Genomic DNA, 6,000 nt, shown 5'->3' with positions numbered 1-6,000 from the left:
CTCGTGGTGAAATACTGGGATAAACTGAGAAGCAGGGATGCAGTTTTCCATCCTGAGCAGAATCTATGAACGCACTATCCACAATATCAATGCTTTGGTTTTTCATTTTATCCACAAAGTCAATGCAGATTGTGAATTAGTGCACCAGGTCCACAATGTACAGTGATGTCTATATGAAATATGGAACGTTGACAATAAGCAAAGCTCAGTATCAGCAAAAACACTAATATTCTGCCTTAACAATAGTCACACTCAGATTAACTGCACCGAGGTTCAACAGCACAACCAATACTGCATTAATATACTACAGAAATACAACACACAAAACATGGAAAACAGTAACTAACAGATGGAGAATGGAAGCAGACAAATATAAATTCACGATTTCACAGCACAACACACACTCCCAAAGCAAAATTAGGACACTGTACCTTTATCCTCTGTAGATACAAGTTGCTCCATTAAAGTTGACAGACAGACACAGATTTGGGTTGGCTTAGTGGCAGAGTAATTTATATTTTGACACAGAGTGTAAAAATCTGAAATGAAAAAATTCTATTACCTCCTAAAGTAACTTAAGAGGTAACAGTTCCTATGTATGTTACACTAAAGTAATATTCCACTATTGACATCCAGTAACTTAATGTTCTCCAGACACAAATTGTCGTAACACAGTGATGCCCCATTTTAGTAGCTGCAGCATCTTGATGTCAGCCTGCTTCATCAAATATGTTGCAGCACAATATTCTGGGGCAAGATGCAAACATCTCACATGCCAGATTGTACCAAAGACATAAGAAATAAACATCCTCACTAAAGGCTGATTTAATGAAGTACTGCCCAATACCACTTTACAGTATGAAAAGATCTATACTTTCCCCAGCACAATAAAAAAATTGATGTTCAAATTCTACACACTATGAAATATTCCTATCAACTGTATGTGGCAAACAAAAAAATACTGCTGAATATCCTACTGTTTCTATACACTACTCATCAGACTCTTACAAATGTCTGCTTGTGTCTGTGCGCGCGCGAGTGTGTGCGCGCGCGAGTGTATACCTATCCTTTTTTTCCCCTAAGGTAAGTCTTTCCGCTCCCGGGATTGGAATGACTCCTTACCCTCTCCCTTAAAACCCATATCCTTTTGTCTTTCCTTCTCCTTCCCTCTTTCCTGACGAGGCAACCGTTGGTTGCGAAAGCTAGATTTTTGTGTGTATGTTTGTGTTTGTTTGTGTGTCTATCGACCTGCCAGCGCTTTTGTTTGGTAAGTCTCATCATCTTTCTTTTTAAATATATTTTTCCCACGTGGAATGTTTCCCTCTATTATATTCATATCAATATTACAGTTATTTATACACCAGTACTGACAGTAAGTTGTGACTCATTCCACATACAAGCCAATCGCTTACACAAATGACACTATAAATAAATATCATTACAGGTAATAATATTATTCATTCCATTGTTTGGATCTGGAATATCAACTCAAGCAACCCCCCAACATAGTCTAGACCTCAAACTAGATGACATTGTCTCCACAGTTTCATTAAAAGAGGAAAAGGAGCAAAATAGGTCAACTGATAATTCATCCAACCTAATCCAGAACTCTGGTTTCAGTACACAGTGTCACAACAACATCCTCAAAAACAATAAAGGTAAAGAATGTTTTCACTGGTGGTAGGAGAACAGCAATAACGACGACAAATGTAGCAAACATCTCAAATAAATGTATGTGCTTATATCAAACTTCATGAACAACAGACACTCTCACCTCCCCCCCCCCCTTTTCACAAGATTTAAATGATTCTGTAAAGACAAACAAAATACATCTGGCTATCTATAACAAACTACAGATACTTGCAGGAGCCCACAAAAGTAACTTCGAAGACTATACCATTGAACCACGTCATTTACTAGATAAGCAAATACAGCTAACTGGACTGTTCTGCTTCTGCATATAGACGTCACATGCCACGTTATTTCACACATCAAATCAGGGGTCCAGTACTGTTGGTTGGACTTAAGAACATGTAACTGTTTATTTGCTACACATTTAAAGTGAAACCTAATGTACGCATAAATGAGTATTTAAACAATCATTAACTAAGAAGTTGTATAGGGGTCATTCCATGTTAAAGAGACTTTGTGACAAAAAAATTAAAAAGACAATATTTCAAATATAATCTTAAAAATGTCAAGTTAAAAGTACATTTGTTCATTGCAAAATAATCATGACTATGAAAAAATTAAATTTCTACCTTCACTAAGGGTTTAAAGTGCACTACTCTATGGCGCCACAGAGGTATGTTTTATGCTATTTCCAGATGAGTATTAGTTGTGTTATCTATGGCTGATTGTTCTATTGTTGCAAAGAATATTGAAGTCAACACTGTTATAGCTCATAATAATTCGTTTTGTTGAGCTAAGCTATTTGCATTTCTTTATTTTGTTAGCTTCATAATATATGTGCAGCTTGTAACACCCGTAACAAAAAAGATACAAAAGTTTAATTTGTAATCTAGTAAATTTGTTCTGTACAATACCTTTCTGTAAAAGTGAGGTTATGCCCATGTTTTACAATATCATACCATTACATGGCATTTTGAAATCTTATTTAACAATCTTAGAGCTGTTACGGGTGTTACTAAGTTTTGTTTCGGGTGTTACTTAACATATGTGTAACACCCATAACTTTAATTGGAAGGTTTAATGCCACCTTCATCTTTAGTAGGCCTAGGCCCTACATTTAAATTATAACCAAAGGGTATTATTATGAATGAAAAAAGTTTTTTAACTATGTTTATTACATATGAAAACAGTTTTAAGCATGAAAACTAAAATTTTTATTCCTGATGCATACACTTGTTTAAGCACTACACCTACATTATAAAAGTTAATTGGGGCATTAACCTGACTCAACTGACGTTCTCCTAAAAAGTTAATTACGCCCAAAATTCTTTAGATTACATATAGTTTATGTTTTCCAATCTAACTTTTCCAAGAACAACAATATTGCTAACCTCAGTTTTAAATTTTATATAGGCCCAGTAAACTGCTTATTGAGGCAAATTCTAGCCATTCATAAGAGCCTACAATTTCATAAGCATACTTGAGTATTTGAGCAAAGCTGTTCCATCTGTTCCAAGCAATGATAAGGAATTATTGAACGAATTAAGCTGTAATTCACAGAACAAAGACTGTTTTTGGGTCATGCCAGGAATGTCAAATTAAATTGAGCAAATTTATCCCAGAAGGCTTTGACTTAACAAAGAAGAGTGTCTGGCAGCAATGGGAAAATGATGTGAAACATCGTCCTTGTCTTAGTGAACATTCAGTGAGCTGAGATGATGCCTTAGCATCACTGGTTGACAAATTGTCTCAGTTTAAAAAACATTGCTATGTGAAGATAAAGCAGAGTGATTTCTTCCAAGGAAAGAAAAACAGCCTTGATGTTGAAGAATGTGTTCTTCAAATGGACTTTGCAGAGAATTATGCTCTAATTTCACAATATGAGGTACAGAGTGCACACTGGGCGCATTCACAAGTAACTATTTGCACTTTCTGCATTTAGTTTGCAAACCATGAAGTCAGGTCCTATGCAGTCATCAGTAACGACCTTTCACACACAAAATATTTTGTGTGGACTTTTTTTTAAAACTGTTATAATGGAGATTAAAAAAGCGTTTTCTAAAGTTAAAAGAGTTTATATTTTCTGACAACTGTGCTGGACAGTTCAAAAATAAATATACTTTGTCCAAGCTATGTTATTTTGAGAGAGACTTTGGATTGACAGTTGAGTGGAATTTTTTTGCCAGTTCACATGGCAAAAGAGCCATGGATGGCATTGGAGGTGCACTCAAGAGGAGCATGTGGACAGCTGTTAGATCTAGGAAAGTTATTATTAACAATGCAATTGACTTATGACTACACTCTGACGAGTTTTACTAAAATTAAGGTACTATGGGTTGATAAGATAACAGTGGAGCATAACATTCCTATTTTGGATGAAAGGTGGAAAAATTTACAAGCAATTTCTCAAATCCAGGGCTGTCATCACTTTCGGCCTTATAACACAACTGATTTGCTGGCTTCAAAAACAGCAGTCATTAATGACAAGGATGTCAGTATTTATTACTGAGGAGGCCAAAGTTAAAACATTACATGCAGAAGATACATAAACTTCTATGAAGTGTGCCGTTCTGATGATTCTGATCAGGAGCCTGTTTCACTATCACAAGACAATATTGGAAGTGCTTGTGAGTTAAGCCTAACTAATAAAATTGAAAAGTCTGATTTAAAATTTCGGTTATTTGTCTTGGTTGACATTCCAAGTGACAAAAAGAAGCCAACCCTATCCCAAACTCCATACCGTTACTTGGGAATTTGCCAGAGTGAGGTTGATGAAGAGGAGGATGTGAAAATAATGTCCCTGAAGCCAGTAGGAAAAAGTAAAACACTTTTTAAACTAGACGAAACTGATGTTTGTTTTGTGAAATTCAGTCGAGTACTATCTAAGGTAACAACACCAGAAATCAAACAACAAGATAAAATTGAACTCTTAGTAAAAGGTTGAGTTGGATGTTGCTGAAAAACATTATTAAATGAAGTTTTTAAACCAATCAATAATAAGAAAACATTTTTGTCATAAATTTATTAGGCCTACAAAATGAGGTAAATGTTAAGTAACGATATCTTGGCCTAGTTGTACTATAAAATTGTAACAAAATTTTTTGTGTAATAAATAGCTTTATCCTTCAAAGATGTTTTCTTAAGCACATACTTTTATTCCAAATAAACTACAATACTTGTTTTCTTTTCATGCAATTGTGAGAGGTAAATTTCTTCCTTCAAGAATCAAATCTGATGCATCTATGTAACACCCGTAACATTTAATGTAACACCCGAAACAGCAAAAAATATATATGATGTCCAAAAAAATAAAAAATTATATTTCAAAATAAAATTTTGGGCAATACCTTTTAACAGTTGTTTTACAAGAATAAAAACTTCAAGTTTGCAGAAATTAGAGAATTCCCTAACTCATAACAGGCGCCAGGTCTACTTTTGGTAACACCCGTAACACTACTTTTTTCATTAATAACCAGGAGAACAATAAAACAATTCCAGTATCAACATTTCTAACATGAAATATAATATAAGTCTTAAAAGTTTTCAATATTAAATTCAATAAATATTTTTCCTTACATTATTTTAAGTTGTGTACATGTAACACCCGTAACTGTGGAATTGCCCATAGAATATATAGGAAAAGCATACTGTACCGCACAAAGATCTCCAGCCATTCTGGAAAATTACAGCATGGACAGTCATTGCCTGGAGAAAAAGAAAAAAAGAACATTAATTTTCAGTGAGACTTCGAACAATGTATTTTAAATAATAATTCTTACTTCATTCTGCAAAATTCCAAGAGAACAAAAACTGCATCAGTTATGACATGTCCATAAGTATTTCGCAATTAACAGCTATAGCCATATATTTTTACATTAAATCTAGTAACAGTACATAGAGCAGTTTTTTCTGATGCCATTATTTGTTCCAAAATGCTTTCAAAGGAATAGTTGCGTTCATTTTAATGCGCACTATATTCGTGAAAGTTGTCAGTACGGTTACAGCAGAAAACTGAAGCAAGCTATAGTATATGGAAGAAAATGCCTCTTCTTTGTAAAATCATCTAACGATATACTGTATGAATAATTTGGTAACTAAATTCTATCTGGTATGAAGGAAGGATAGAGTGGCATAGCCAAGTAAATACGTAACATGTGTAGGTAACTACAGCAGAAGTAGACGTTCTAAACTTAAGCATGAAATTTAGGTAGAACATTGTAGCCTTACACCTGTTTCCGGTGGCTCGATTTAGGATGATAACCATATTACAGATTCAACATGGCGAACATGTGAAAAGACAGTATACGTAACATGGCTCACGCTATTCATATTAAACGACATACGAAACGGAAACCATTTTCTCGATCT

Source organism: Schistocerca cancellata, chromosome 10, assembly GCF_023864275.1.
Source record: "Schistocerca cancellata isolate TAMUIC-IGC-003103 chromosome 10, iqSchCanc2.1, whole genome shotgun sequence".
Classification (NCBI taxonomy): Eukaryota; Metazoa; Arthropoda; class Insecta; order Orthoptera; family Acrididae; genus Schistocerca; species Schistocerca cancellata.
Note: the sequence above shows the minus strand (reverse complement) of the source record.